Here is a 16,479-nt window from a genome sequence, read left to right as displayed (position 1 = left end):
TTAGTCTGGCATCCAGAGTAACCCAGAATTCATCTTTTTTCATCTTCTCTCAGTAGAGGGCTATGGATTTTCTGAGACTTGCAAATACATTTGGAGCCCTCTCAGCAATTCATTTTGCATTCTTCTTTCCCGGGTAGCTGAATAAACAGTTCTCCTAGGACTTTGCTTCATTCCATTCCTGGTGGCAAAATATTACTTTATTATGCCAGCAGTCAGGATTGTTTTAGCTCTGACTCCACTTTTCTGTAGAGCGACTCTCTGTGCCATGTCTGCAGAGTGCCAGAGAATTGTGGAAAGTGAAAAGCTCAGTCAGCCATCTGGATGTTTCTGCTATACTGTGCCAAGCATATGGAGACATAGAGGCACATCTAGAAGAATCAATTGTATTACTAATAATGGCAATAAGTAGCATAGTGAGTAGAGAAATGAATTGGAGTCAGTGGACCTGAGTTCAAATACCAGCTGTGCTATTTATTAAACTGTGTGATATTGAGCAAGTTAAAGAGCCTTCCCAGGTCTTAACTTCCCTATTTGTAAAGAAAAGGGTAAAGAAGGAAGGAAGGAAGGAAGGAAGGAAGGAAGGAAGGAAGGAAAGGAGGGAGGGAGAGAGGAAGGAAGGAAGGAAAGGAGGGAGGGAGAGAGAAAGGAAGGAAGAAAAGAAGAGAGGAAAGGAGGGACAGGGAAAGGAAAAGATGAATTTTTATTAAACACTTTCTGTGGCAGTAAAAGGTTTACCAATATCATTTCATTTGATCCTCTTGTACTTGATGATCTCTAGCTCCCTTACAGATTTCAATCTATAGAGATGATCCTATAGATATAAAATATCTTGAAAGTTAAATTATAAGGATCTCAGTGATGTTTGGAATTCTCATGCCATCTCCTACTTCCACACCTCTACTCAGGCTAACCTCATGTTCATAATGTCCTCCTTCCTCACCTCTTTCTCTTAGAATTCCTAGCTTCTTTCAAAGATCAGCTTACATGCCACTTTTACTGATCACTTAACCGGAAAATATATTCCTTTTTACATGTCTGAATTCTATTCCCAGGTTGAATTCTATAGAATCCAGGCATGTAAACAAAAATGTTTACATAATGAGTTGATGAGAAAAATACTATTAACTATTTAGTGAATGAGGAAAATGGACTAATTTTTGCCCTCTCTAGGAAAAGGAATCAGGATATATTTCAAATTAACTCATGCCTAGCTCTCACTGTTGTGTTTAAAAAGGTTTCTACCCCCTCAAAACTATTTTAAAGATGTCATCATGGGTTAGCTAGATGGCACAGTGGACAAAGTACCAGCCCTGGACCCAGGAGGCCCCGAGCCCAAATCTGGCCCAAGACATAAGACACCCACCCTTTTTTCCCCACAAAGAACAAAGATAAACAAAAAATAAATGCTTTACATATATCATCCCTTCATATTCAGTTCAGACCTGTGTCTTCCATGTATTCCTTACTGAGAAAGTTCTTATGAGTTGGAAGTATTAACTTCTCATGTAAGAATGTAAACAGTTTAACCTTTTAATGTGCCTCATGATTTCTTTTTCCTGTTTACCTTTTATACTTCACCAGGGTCTTGTATTTGAAAGTCAAATTTTCTATTCAGTTCAGGCCTTTTCATCACAAATGCCTGAAAGTCCTCTTTTTCATTGAAGCCCCATTTTTTCCTCTGAAATATTACAGTAAGGTTTGCTGGATATGTGATTCTTGGCTGTAGTCCCAGTTCCTTTGCCCTCTAGAGTATCATATTCCATGCCCTCCAGTCCTTTAATGTAGATGCTGCTAGATCTTGTTTTATCTTTATTGGAGCTCCACAGTATTTGAATTCCTTTTTTCTAGCCACTTGCAATATTTTCTCCTTGACCTGGGAGTTCTAGAATTTGGCTATAATATTCCTGGAGGTTTTCCTTTTGGGATCTCTTTCAGGAGGTTATTGGTAGATTCTTTAGATTTCTATTTTGCCTTCTGCTTCTAGAATATAAGGGCAATTTTCCCTAATGATCTCTTGGAAGATGTTATCTAAGCTCCAATTTTGGTCATGGTTTTCAGGTAGTCCAATGATTTTCAAATTATCTCTTCTAGATCTATTTTCCACGTCAGCTGTTTTTCCAAGGAGATATTTCATATCCCCTCTATTTTTTTTTTATTCATTTGGATTTGCTTTACTGTGTCTTGGTTTCTCATAAAGACATTAGCTTCCATTTGTTCAATCCTAGTTCTTCGGCAATAATTTTCTTCAGATAGCTTTTTAATCTCCTTTTCCATTTGGCTTTTCAAGCTGTTGACTTTTTTCTCATGACTCTCCTGCATTGCTCTCATTTCCCTTTATATTCTTTACTTCACCTTTCTAAATCTTCCTTCTTTCTCTCTTATTTTCTCTTCAAAGTCCCTTTTGAGCACTTCCATGGCCTGAGACCAATTAATATTTTTCTTGTAAGCTTTGGATGTAGATCCCTGAGGTTGTTATCCTCTTCTGAGGGTGCACCTTGTTCTTCCTTGTTGCTGAAGAAACTTTCTATAGTTCTCAACTTTCTTTCCTTTGTCATCTTGCAATCTTTTACTGGACTTTTAACTCCCCACTGAGGCTACACTGTCCCAAGCTTCAGAGGGTCCCAGGTGTTTTGGTTTTAGGGAGGGCAGGTTTTTCTCTCACCTGGCCCGTTCTCTAGTCTGAAGATAACCTCAAGCCAACTTACTAATTAACCAACCAGCAAAGCTTTCTCTGCTGTGGTTTTTAGCTTCTACCAGCCTGCCCCCCTCCCCTACCTGGGCCTCCCACCATTCAGGATTTTTTCCTGGTTCCCTGCTGGGGTGGGACAGCCGAAGTTCTTCCTAGGTCTTGCTGACACCCTTGCACTTCCCCCCCTGCCCCAGCCAGCCATTCAGCCCTGTCACCAGACCAAAAGCTCAGTTCCAGAAGATTCTGGTGCTGCAGCTGATTCAGAGGCTCAGGGTAAGTTCCTCTGGTGTGGCATGCCTGGGGTCTCTATCAGCGCAATTGCAGGGTTAGACTTTACCGCAGCCCAGTATAGCCCCCTTTAATCTGTCTATGACTGGAAAATAATCTCAGCCTGTCTTTTTGTGGGTTTTTCTGCTCCAAAGGTTCTTTTATTGCTGTTTTGGGGGTAATTATATCAGGAGCTCTGTGTGTTTAATGTCTTTCTTCTGACATCTTGGCTCCACCCCCTGTATAGTACTTTTAAAGAGAAAGGCAATAGCAGTTGTAAGTATTGAGAAAAGGCTTCATTCAAAAGGAATGTTGAGTTGAGATTTGAAAGAATACACTGATTCTAAAAAGAGACAAGGAAAGAGAACAATCCAAGCATGGAAGACAATAGATGCAAAGATACACAAAAGCATTATAGAGTATCATGTATTAAGAACAGCAAATAAGCAAGTATGGTTAGAACATAAGAATACATGGAGTGGCATAATCTAATATTTAAGAAGGACTATAAAGATAGGAAGGTCTGGGTTTGAGAAGCTTATATAGATGAGTTTCTGGTTGGTCTTAAAGATAATAGGGGACCACTGGAGTTTATTAAGTAGGTAGACAAATATGGTAAGACCTAAACTTTAGGACAATTGCTTTCACAAGTGTGTGGGGAATGGATTGAAGAATAGGGAGACTTAGAACAGGGAAAACCATTAAGAGCCTATTGTAAAAATCCAGATGAGAAATAATTAGGTTCTGAATTAGTGGTAGCTGTGTGAGTGGAGAGAAACAAATGTACATAAAAGATGTTATGGTGAAAAAAATACAAAGATTTGGCAATTGATTTGGATATGTACAGTGAGGGTGAGATGTCAACAACACCAAAGTTGCAAAGTTATAAATATGGGTTACTGAAAGGATGGAAATGACTTCAACAGAAATAGGAATGTTAAGAAGATAAGTTGGTTTGGTGTGAAAAATAATTAATTCTTTTGGGGAGATTTTTGGGATGTCCCTAAAGAAGTGATGTCAAAAGTAACATCATCTACATTTTATTCTATTTTTTATATTCTATCTTTTTAAATATTTCCTAATTACATTTTAATCTGATTCAGGCCACACTTGAGAGAATTGTGGGTGGCACATAGGTTATGTGTTTGATATGTCTGAAATGCCCAACAAGTAGTTTGTAATATAGGACTAAAGCTCAGTAAAGAGATTAGGGATATGTAGAGATGGGAGTCTGTGTAGGGATAAAATTATTGAATCTTTAGGAGCTAATGAGAACAACAAGTGAGAGAGTACAGAGAAGAAAAGACAAGAGGGTCCAGGACAGAACAGCACCATGTTAAGAGCTGGGAATATAAATATAAAAGTAAGACAGTGTCTACCCTCAAAAATCTCATATTCTAATGGGGAACACAACAAACTACAAGCTAGATAGGAAGGTCCCATGGTGTTTAGGATGCAGCAGCAAAGTTTAATGTTATTTCCACTGTACAAAGGCATGTCAGGCTTTCTGGGGGGCAGAGCCAAAATGGTGGAGAGAAGCCAGGAAGTTGCCTGAGTTTTCCTGTGTTTCCCTCAAAAACAACATTAAATCAATCCTCTAAATAGATTCTGGAACTACAAAATCTACAAAATGGCAGAGAGACACAATCCACCCACTTGAGATAATTTAGAGGACTTCAGGAGAGATCTGTCTCATCTGGCTGAAAGGGGAGGGTGGCTTGGCACTGCTGGGCTCAGCTCTGCTGGGCTCAGCAGGCAGCTCAACACAGCTGCAGTTCAACACAGCTGAGAGTAGGGCAGCTCAGAGCTGTAGGAAGTGATCCCTATGCCCCAGGAGCAGACTTCAACTTTATAAGTTTAAAAATAGGCTACAACATGAGTATAAACAAAAAAGGACCCTTACCATTGCCAGCTTCCATGGTAAAAGGGAAAGACCAAAACTCAAACTCAGATGAAGTTTGTCAAATGCTTGCAAGTAAAGACTCAAATGGGAAGCGGATCTGTCTCAAGACCAAAAAGCCTTTTTGAAGAGCTCAAAAAGGCTATTCAAAAAACAAAATGAGAGATAGAAGAAAAAAATGGAAAAGAAATGAGAGTTATGCTGGAAAAAGAAGCACAAAAATTGACTGAGGGAAACAATTCCTTAAAAAATACAATTGGCCAAAAGGGAGAAAAGAATGGCCAAACAGGAGAAAAAAATGGCCAAATTAAAAAAGAGGTTCAAAATCTTACTGAGGAAAATAATAGCTTAAAAATTAAAATTGGGAATATGAAAACTAATAACTCCAGCAGACACCAAGAATCTATAAAGCAAAATCAAAAGACTGAAAAAATAGAAGAAAATGTGATATATCTCATTGGAAAAACAAATGACCTGGAAAATAGATCCAGGAGAGATAATCTAAGAATTGTTGGACTACCAGAAAGGCATGATCAAGAAAAGAGTCAAGACACCATATTCCAGGAAATTATCAAGAACTGCCCTGAAATTATATAATCAGAAGATAAAGTCATCATTGAAAGAATCCACTGATCACCTCTTGAAAGAGACCCGAAAAGGAAAACTTCAAGGAATATATTGTAGCCAAACTCAAGAATTATCAGGTGAGGGGGCAGTGTATAAAGCACTGGCCTTGGATTCAGGAGGACCTGAGTTCAAATCCAGCCTCAGCCACTTGACACTTAACTACCTGTGTGACCCTGGGCAAATCACTTAACCCTTATTGCCCTGCAAAAAAAACCCAAAACAAACAACAAAGAATTATCAGGTAAAGGAGAAAATACCCAAACATTTAAAGAACAATTAATTCCAATACTATGCAATCTATTTGGGAGAATAGGTGAAGAAGGAGTTCTACCAAATTCCTTTTATGACACAAATATGGTGTTGATACCTAAACCAGACAGAGCCAAAACAGAGAAGGAAAATTACAGACCAATTCCCCTGATGACTATCGATGCAAAAATCTTAAATAAAATATTAGTATGGAGATTACAGCAATTCATCACCAGGATAAAAAGTAAGTGTACAACCACAATTAATGAAACCAAAATTAGAAGGGAAGCAGAAAGCAAGAAAACAATTTTTATAACCAGTGTTTCTGATAAAGGCTTCATTTCTAAAATATATAGGGAACTAAATCAAATTGATAAGAATGCAAGTCATTCATCAATTGAGAAGTGGTCAAAGAATATGAATAGGCAGTTTTTAGATGAAGAAATCAGAACTATATATTACCGTATTTTAAAAAAAAATGTTCTAAATCACTATTGATCAGAGAAATGCAAATTAAAACAATACTGTGGTACCACCTGACAACTATCAGATTGGCTAATATGACAAAAAAGGAAAATAATAAATGTTGGAGAATCTGTGGAAAAATTGGAACATTGATGCATTGTTGGTGGAGCTGTGAAGTGATCCAACCATTCTGGAGAGCAATTTGGAACTATGCCCAAAGGGCTATGGGACTGTTCATACCCTTTAATCCAGTGGTATCATTAATAGGTCTGTATCACAAAGAGACCATAAAAGAGGGAAAAGGATCCACATGTACAAAAATATTTATAGCAGCTCTCTTTGTGGTGGCAAAGAATTGGAAATTGAGGGAATGCCCATCAATAGGGGAATGGCTAAACAAGTTGTGTTATATGAATGTAATGGAATACTATTGTGCTATAAGAAACGATGAGTAGGAGGAGTTTAGAGAAACCTGGAAGGAATTACCTGAACTGATGGTGACTGAAAGGAGCGGAACCAGGATAACATTGTACACAGTAAGAACAACATCGTGTGATGAAAGATGGGGATGTACTTGGTTCTTCTCAGCAGTGCAACAATCTAAAACAATTTCAAGGAACTCATGATAGAAAATGTTCTCAACATCAAGAAAGAAGAACTGTGGGGGCAGCTAGATGGCGCAGTGGATAGAACACCGGCCCTGGATTCAGGAGTACCTGAGTTCAAATCCGGCCTCAGACACTTAACACTTACTAGCTGTGTGACCACGGGCAAGTCACTTAACCCCAATTACCTCACTTAAAAAAGAAAAAAAAAAGAAAGAAGAACTGTGGATTATGAATGCAGATTGAACCATACTGTTTCTACTTTGGGGCTGTTTTTTTTTCCTTCCTTTTTGAGGTTTTTCCCTTGTGCTCTGATTCTTCTTTCACAAGATGACTAATGCAGAAATATGTTAAAGTGATTGCATGTATATAACATATATCAGATTGCTTTCTGTCTTGGGAGGAGAGAGGGAAGGCGAGGGTGGGATAAAATTTTGGAACTAAAAATCCTATGAAACAAATGTCGAAAAACTATCCTTATGTGTACTGGAAAATAATAAAATACTTGAAAAATTTTCAAAAGCAGTCAGGGGGGCAGCTAGTTGGCTCAGTGGATAAAGTACTGGCCCTGGATTCAGGAGGACCTGAGTTCAAATTTGACCTCAGACACTTGACACTTAAAAGCTGTGTGCCCCTTGGCAAGCCACTTAACCCTCATTGCCCCACAAAAATAGCATGTCAGTTTCTAATTATTTGATAATACCAAGGACTTTGGTGACAATAACTTTCCTTTCTGGGTCTTTAGAAGCTGTGGCTGTAAAGCCGACAAAGGCAATTGCTGGGCTACACCTCCAGAGGCGATTCTTTTAAAGATAGTGTCTGAAGGCAATAGGCTAACAATGAGAGTATTCCCAAGACTCTTGGTTTTAGAGTCCTAGGCTGTTTCCATCATGGTTTGAGGGGAGGTGGTAGTCAAGGAGGTATGTGCTGCTTCCTGTCTCTCTCTCAGGGTACATCACTGTTTCAGCTGGCTGGCTTGCCTTCCCTCTGACTGGCAGTTGATAGGCAGTTGTTGATAATATGTCTGACCCCTTTCCATAGGAGTTGCTTCCTTGGTTAATGACTGTGAGAGACTGGGCTAGAAGGGGTGCTGCCATTCCTAGGGCTGTCTGTTGTTAGTCACAGGTCAGCAATTGTTATTGGTGGAGATAAGGAAGATAGGCCCCTCCTCTCCACAATGATTCATTCCCTTAATGATGGTGATGATGACTGGGCTCAAAGAACTGATAACTTGGGAAATGTTGCCATTCCTAAAGTTCTTGGATGCAAGAGGGCTCTCAACCCTGAGTTATCTCTACCAGAGTCAGATGGGAGCTAGTGGTCAAGGTGGTGGTGGTGGTGGTGGTGGTGGTGGTAGCCTGAGCAAACATCCACATGGTGCCGTCCTGTCTCTCCCTCAGGGTGCCTGCTGGCATAAAAATCCCCAGGGTAAACCAACTCCAACCTTTTGTGAGTGGAGTCTCACATATGTTCATGCTTTTCTGGTGCTCTTTCTTCTTGAATGGAGCCTTCATGTCCCATTGTTTAATGAGTTTGTGATTCAATTTAAACTGTTCTTGCAGTAGGGTGGATCCAAGGAGAAATTTTGAGGTCCCTATGTTGTTTCAGGAACCCAGAGGATTTTATGTGCCATGTGTAGAAAAGGATATCTGTATTTTTGTCTGGGCCTCCAGATGGGTTCCCTGTGTGTTAAGGATAATTTTTTAAATGTGCGTGTCCTACATTATTACAGTGAATCAGAGGACCTTTATAGAATGAAACACCAACTTTATGGAATAAAAAACCAACTGTGAGTGTTGGTCCACAGTGAAGCCTAAGGAGAAATTCCTTAGAAGGAAAAGTAGAAGGCAAGTGCCCCAGTGCCCCCTAGACCTAGTGACAGTTTGTTGTATTTGACTAAGAGTTAATAGCCAAGTAGCAAGGCAAATCAGATTGGTTTTCACCTGAGGACAAATGGTAAATGTGAGTTGGTCCCAAGACCTAAATCCCTAAATCCCTACATCTTATAGACCAAATTTCCTATTCAGAGAGGAAATTCTATTTTCTTTGCCTTTTCCTTTTCTTATACATTTTTATTGGAGAAAGGCATTTCCAGCACTAACAATCCCCTGTTAAGCACTAATTTAGCAGTAACCTCAATAAACTTTGTAAAAATATTCTTATTACTTCTGCATAACTATGTATTTGGGAGCAGTTGTAATTTCCTGTATAGAAGAGACTATATATATATATATATACAATCTGTACCACATTGACTGTTTTGAGACTCTCTCATTATGCAAGGGAGAAACAAATGAAAGGACAATTTTTTTATACCTCCCCAGAACCCCAGAGAACTGTACTAGAATGAGGATATGGATATTGAACTCAGGTCCTCCTGAATTCAGGGCCAGTGCTTTATCCACTGGTGCCACTAGCTACCCCCATGATATGTTATTTCACTACTATAATCAATTCATTGCTGGGTTGGGCCAAGCAAGTTGCTCCTTGGCATTGGCTTTTTTCCAGACATGTCTTCTATGGCTACTATCAAACTAAACTATAGGGGCAGCTAGGTGGTGCAGTGGATAGAGCACCAGTCCTGGATTCAGGAAGACCTGGGTTCAAATTTGGCCTCAAACATTTGACACTAGTTGTGTCCTTGGTATCAATTCCCCACAGAGAATTGAAGAGCCAATTTAGAGAAGTCTGTTTTGGTGAGTGGTCCTTTTCCTCTCTGATCCAAACCATGCACAGGTATTCTCTATTTACTGTTGGCTTCCCACTTACTACATGTTGATGAAAATCCTATTAATTTCCATTGAGACAGAATCAAGCATACCTACAAAAAGGTTTGAACTAACTGAACTCTGCCTGGAAGCTTTTTTTTTTTTTTTTTTTTTTTTTTGCTGGGCAATGGGGGTTAAGTGACTTGCCCAGGGTCACACAGCTAGTAAGTGTTAACTGTCTGAGGCTGGATTTGAACTCAGGTACTCCTGAATCCAGGGCCAGCGCTTTAACCACTGCGCATCTAGCTGCCCCCTGCCTGGAGAGCTTTTGAATGAGAAAAAGGAATGCTATGAGTCTTCATATGGGAAGAAAGATAGTGACAAAGTTAATACCATTTAATAGTATAGCTACCTTCTTTCCCTTCCAAGCAACCATGTGGCTATGAACACATGGCACTTAGTTTCTTCTATTCCTGTAGTATCTCTTTCTTCATTTTAGGAGAATGAATATCAGTGTACAAAGCATGTGAGCTTTGTGAGGTCAGAAGAGCCACTAGAGGTTCAGAAACTGGAGTCTATAGTTGAGTTTTGTGTTGTTGTTTTTTTTTTTATTTTGGTGAGGCAATTGGGGTTAAGTGACTTGCCCAAGGTCCCACAGCTAGTAAGTGTCAAGTGTCTGAGACTGGATTTGAACTCAGGTCCTCCTGAATCCAGGGCTGGTGCTCTATCCACTGCACCACCTAGCTGTCCCTATAGTTGAGTTTGATAGTAGCCATAGAAGACATGTCTGGAAAAAAGCCAATGCCAAGGAGCAACTTGCTTGGCCCAACCCAGCAATGAATTGATATAGTAGTTGAAATAACATATCATGGGGGTAGCTAGGTGGCACAGTGGATAAAGCACTGGCCCTGGATTCAGGAGGACCTGAGTTCAGATCTGATCTCAGACACTTGGCACTTACTAGCTGTGTGACCCTGGGAAAGTCACTTAACCCTCATTGCCCCACAAAAAGAAGAAAGAAAGAAAGAAAGAAAGAAAGAAAGAAAGAAAGAAAGAAAGAAAGGGAAAGAAATGACATTGTATAACATAGGGAAAGACTCGTTCATCAGTTGTGCAAAACTGAAGAGTAAATTTGGTGGAAGAATTGTTGCTAATTACAACTTTAAATATGAATCTACTCTCTTCGGAAACTAAGATGATGGAAGAGAATGTGCTTTCAGTTTTAAAGGGTTTTTTAGTTGAAACACATGCAGTGGTCCTGTTGAATCTGAGACTAGACCATACATTTTAGTTTCTCTTACCCTGAGCTTAAGTCATCTAAAAGTAATCATCAGGCAGATATTCCTAGCCTTGGTGTCAACCAATTTGAATACTTGTGAGTTTAAAAAACTGGGAACTCTTGTGTTCCTCTGTCACAGATGACTGACAACAGGAAAAGTTTCTGCTTCCAAAAGGATGGTCAGTGATCAAAAATGGATCCTGATGTGTGTCCTGGCTGACCACAACCCTTGGAGTTGCTCGAGCCATCCTATGTGCTCATTCCTGACCTTGTTAATATAGTGGACTAGCCAGGGGAAGTGACTCTCTGACATGGGATGAGGAGAGAGTAGAGAAGTATAAGGGTCTGGCCCCACAAAGAGGAGCAATAGAAGATCTTGGATTCCAACAGAAGAAGCAACAGTATCATTCATGTCCTAGCTAAAGGACCAAAAAGGGCTTATAGGCCTCACCAAAAGAGGCCAGGAGAGCACACAGGGGCCAGAAGAAGGGGCAATGACAGCACTTGAATCTTGACAAAGGGAGTAGCAGAAAATCTTGAGTCCTGGCATAATAGGAGTATAGAAAGATCTATGCTTGACTTTTGCTTACAATAATCTGTAAGTCGGGGCAGCTAGGTGGCACAGTGGATAAAGCACTGGCCCTGGATTCAGGAGTACCTGAGTTCAAATCTGGCCTCAGACACTTGACACTTACTAGCTGTGTGACCCTGGGCAAGTCACTTAACTCCCATTGCCCTGCAAAAACAAAAAAAAACAAACAAACACACACACACACACTCACAAAATAATCTGTAAGTCATCTGACCCTTACACATTGCTGCTAGCATGGCACCTACTGAGTAATAGACAAATCCTTCACAAAGAGTACTTGGAAAACAAAAGGGTGAAATGAAGAAGTGCCTTGTTTTCTAATGTCAAGAGCGATATGAAACTGTCCCTCCTCCCTTAGAAGAAGGGGGCATATCCTCAATATTCATATTTTTTTTTTTTAGTGAGGCAATTGGGGTTAAGTAACTTGCCCAGGGTAGCACAGCTAGTAAGTGTGTGTTAAGTGTCTGAGGCCGGATTTGAACTCAGGTACTCCTGACTCCAGGGCCGGTGCTCTATCCACTGTGTCACCTAGCTGCCCCTCAGTATTAATTTCTAAAGGAATAAAGATTTGACACCATTCCAACCCACCTCCAATACACACACACACACACACACACACACACACACACACACACACACACATAAACACATACACACCATGGGGCTTGCAGGGAGGAAGAAATACTAGACAGTGAACATTGAGTGGATAGGGATTTAGGGCAAATCTTGGTATCTACTTTAGCCCTGGGAAAGGCTTCTTAGCTGCCTTACCACCAATGACCTTGATCAAAGATAGAGATTATTTATTGTGTTTGGCATATCTTCTCTGCTATGACCCTGATAATCCTCATCACAGGTGACCACTATCACCACTCTGTATTGGGAAACCAACTATGACATATGAAGATTTATCCTCTTTCACCACATAAAGCAAATCATTAAGATATGTTTTTCAGTTCTTCAGAAAAAAGAATTGTATCTGGTGATTCCTGACCTTTATTTTCCATATTTGCTCAATTTTTCAGGGGTTGTCTTTCTCAGTCTTTTACCTATACTAAGATCCTCCTCCAGTGTTCCCTGTTCTAAGCTTTTCAAATCCTTGAGGTCAGGACTCTTCAGTAATGGTCCTAGGACCATATGTGTGATGGAAGAGCCTCTAGAATACTTTAGAAACTTTCCACCAAGGGGTCTAAGAGTAACATCTACTTGCCACAAAGGCTAGGATGCTTTTTTTTCCCTATAGACCAATATCCAAAGAGCTGCCATAGCTTTACGTTAGCTATTCAGGCACATTAACATGATTACTGAGAAAGTAAAGAAGCTATACCCAATTAAATCAATATTTTATTATTGTCCTTTCAATGTTATTATTTTTTTGGTGGGGCAATAAGGGTTAAGTGACTGCCCAGGATCACACAGATGGTAAGTGTCCAGTGTCTGAGGCTGGATTTGAACGCAGGTCCTCCTGAATCCAGTGCTTTATCCACTGTGCCACCTAGCTGCCCCTAAATGTTATTATTAAATGTCATTTTGTTCAATGTTATTATTAATCAAATGTCCTTTTGTTGAATATTAGATGACATACAAAGGTCTCATTTCACTTGACTCCTGGCCTGAATCACTGATCTGGACTCAATTGGGTCTAACCAAAAATTTAGATTTTCTAAAAGGACAGCCCTGAGGCTAGTTCTGTTTAAGAACTTTCCCTTCCTTCTCTTGAAGAGTTTCCAATACCTACTTTCATGGTTTCCCTCTCTTAAGCCAATAGAGTTAAAAGCATGGTCAAAGGCAATGTCCCTCTCTCATTGTCTCTCTAGAACTAGGCCTAGGCCCACACAATCTTTCTCCCTATTCCACCATTGTCTAAAATGCTGTGAATCAATAGGCAAAGGCTTAGGCTACTTCAGCTTCCACCACAGCAGAGATAAAGGTTAACACTAGCTAGATTTTGAATCTACACTATTTCAGACATTGAACTATTACTTGGAACTATTAAAATATACAATCTCTAACTATCCTCCAACACATGATAATAATAACAAAGAAATGTCCCTCAAAGGCAAAGAAAAAGTAAATAAGAAACTTTTAAACTTGTATGCCTACCCACTGATCTCATCCATTTCCAGTGTCTCACCAATCTGTTCCCTCATGAGGGTTTTTGAAAACACTGTCTATTCCCTATCACAGAAAAATACTTTTGTAGAAAAATATGCTGCAATGGATTGTGTACATATCTGATAGCTATACCATGTATCAGTCATTGATCCAGGATGTAGGAAGCAGAATATTGTTCATTTTTGTCTCCAATCAGTGAACTGTCTTTCCCAGATCCAAGTTGCCCTAGATTAACAGGTGGCAAGTAGAAGTCAACAGCAAGCTATCACCCCTTTGTGCTTTCCCTAACACTTAGAACTGTGCTCAGTGCTTTGGAGGTGCTTAATAATAATTTCTTGAATCAAATTTCTTTAAACTGTCAGCTCACATATGCTCACTACCTCTGAACTGACAGAGTTTAATGTGTTATTGCCCATGGTATACATACAGAATGAATGATGTGGCAAAGAAAGATTCCTCAGTCATCAGTGATTCCCTAGGTTTACATTTTCTAAAACTTCAACCATGTCACTGTTAAGGACGTTTTTACTTTGTAGGATCACATTTGCCAGCAGATTTTAAGCTCAAGGAATAGTCGTGGCAGACTGGTCCTAGACACACCATATTAAAAAAAGGATCCCCTAAGTATAAGAATACCCTCTTTTTGAGTATTTCCTTTCTGGTTTATAAATACCTCATCATCATCACAGAATGAACAGCAGCTATGAATACATCTTTGCACATCATTTTAGGGTCCAATTTCAACTTGAAATAATTCAGAAGTATGATTATTCAGTTTCTAGATTTGTAATCTATTTCATCTCACGTTAGTATACTGACATTTCTACATAGTATAGAAAGAAGGTCAATCCATCAAATAGAATCTTACAACCCTAGTAAATGTGCTACTATATCTGTGTAATGCTTTCTAACCACTGACTAATCTTTATAAATATTCTGAAATAATTTCAGTGATGAGTAGGAAATCATGTGATGTCTTATCATATCATCCCGCCCCCTCCTCCTGTGCTCCTGGGCATGTAGGCATAGAAAGGTTGCTGGGATTAAATGAGATGTGGAAAGGTCACAAGTGGATATAAAATGGGTCTATTTCCCATCAAGAATTCCCTACTGCCTGATTTGTTCAGCTCAGCTCCTATCTCTCTCCATACAACTTCCAAGGCAGAAATGTGAAAAGATACCAACCCCTAACCATCTGCATTCAAATGAATAATGAAGGCAATCTCTGCTTTGCCAAGATAACCAAATTTAACGGTTGCCATAAAAGGATTTTCCTAGAAATAATCTAATGACTATTGGCAGACCAAAAATAAATAGCTCCTCTCTTGTTATGTTTTTCAACATCTTCAGAAGTGTTTAAAATGTTCATCCTGTAATTTTTTTTTAAAAAATGGGATATAGCCTCATCAAAGACATATGTGTTAATTTTAAGCTTGTGACTGACTTTATGAAGGCAAAACTTAGAAAGGACCACAATCCAATTAGTCCTATTCTTCTCTGACTATGAAAGTTACCTCTCTTTGCTCACTTAGGGCCCTGCTAAATAATGTCATATAAAAAAGTGCATGAACAATTAAACACATATTGCCAGTGTTTTTTATTTTGTTACATATGTATCTTCCATTAATAACTTTAAGGTTCCCACACAAGTTTCACCCAAGAAGCCTAGCAGCATATTGACAGTAGAAAATCAGGTGAGAAAAGCATTTTCTTCTCTCAAAACCAGAAAGACATGCTCCAAGGCACATTTCATTTCCTGCCAAAGGGAACAAAATATCCAACTCTAACTTTTTTTTCAGTTGTTTATTTATGTAAAATTAAAATGTGGTATAGAGGATAGGGGGCCAGCTTTGGAGTCAGTAGTACCTACATTAAAGCCCTGCTTCATACAGAAACTAGCTCTGTGAGAAGAAAGTTGTTTAAATTCTTTGATTTTTAGGCAAAGCTCTAAGGCTATGAGTCACAGACAAGTTGCTGATCTGCATCAATGAAGGGAAATGACACAGTGGGAGTTCTTTATACCAAAGATATCATAGTTCCACCCAAAAGAGTGTATTTATGAGAGAGAAAGAGACAGAGACAGACAGACAGACTGACAGAGAGAGAGAGAGAGAGACAGACAGACAGACAGACAGACAGAGACATAGAGAAGAAAGATAAGAGAAATGGGAGAGAAATTGTTCTGGCACCTTCAAAGTTATAGTGCATCCAGTATTTTTTCTTCTGTGTGTATTTGATTCTTCTGCATGGATTTGATCAGGTCAAGTTGCTCTTTCTAATATTATTTAGTGCCATTCACATTTTTTCAGATATCCTATTAGATATCAAGATGTTAGAGTCTAAATATGGAAGTTTAACTGCTACTGATGATAACAATAGATACTATAAAAACACTGGTAAATTTGCTTCTTTTACATTTCTTTTATCTATTAATAAGTACAGCACAGTCTCTTCTTCCTCCCTGCCCCCACAGATTCTCCGGAGCCACTACCCAACTTATTAGTCACCTGTTTGAAATTTGGATTGCCAGAATAGAGCAGTTACTATCTTGGTGTCTAAGGCATCTTAGGATCTGAGGTCTTAAACCATAATTAATTAGCCCCCACTAATGTGTTTCCTAATAACATTCATCTAGAAAAAGAATCAGGCAGTGAGGTGGCACACTGGATAAAGCACTCTGGCCTGGAGCCAGAAAGACTTGAATTCAAATTCAGCCTCAGACATTTAATAGCTATGTGACTCTAGACAAATCACTTAACTTCTGTCTATCTTGGTTTCCTCAGTTGGAAAGGGGGGATGATAATAGCACATACTTGCTAGGTTTGTAGTGATGATAAAATGAGATAATATTTTAAATAAATAAATAAGATTAGATAAAATGCTTGGCACATAGTAGACACTTCATAAATGCTTGGGTTTTTTTCCCTTATAGACAATTTGCCCCTAGCAAAAGTATTTAATGAGTTAGCATAGTAAGCACATC

The 16,479-nt window shown here is 39.2% G+C and overlaps 1 pseudogene; it reads right to left on the bottom strand.

Moving 5' to 3' along the window:
• The window catches only part of LOC122754782, a 32,692-nt pseudogene extending 21,655 nt beyond the window's left edge, over positions 1–11,037 (bottom strand).
• Positions 11,038–16,479: the final 5,442 nt, after the last annotated feature.

The sequence above is a fragment of the Dromiciops gliroides genome, chromosome 4 (genome assembly GCF_019393635.1).
Source record: "Dromiciops gliroides isolate mDroGli1 chromosome 4, mDroGli1.pri, whole genome shotgun sequence".
Taxonomy (NCBI): domain Eukaryota; kingdom Metazoa; phylum Chordata; class Mammalia; order Microbiotheria; family Microbiotheriidae; genus Dromiciops; species Dromiciops gliroides.
The sequence above is the reverse complement of the archived record's forward strand: the minus strand, read 5'-3'. Positions and strand labels throughout refer to the sequence as shown.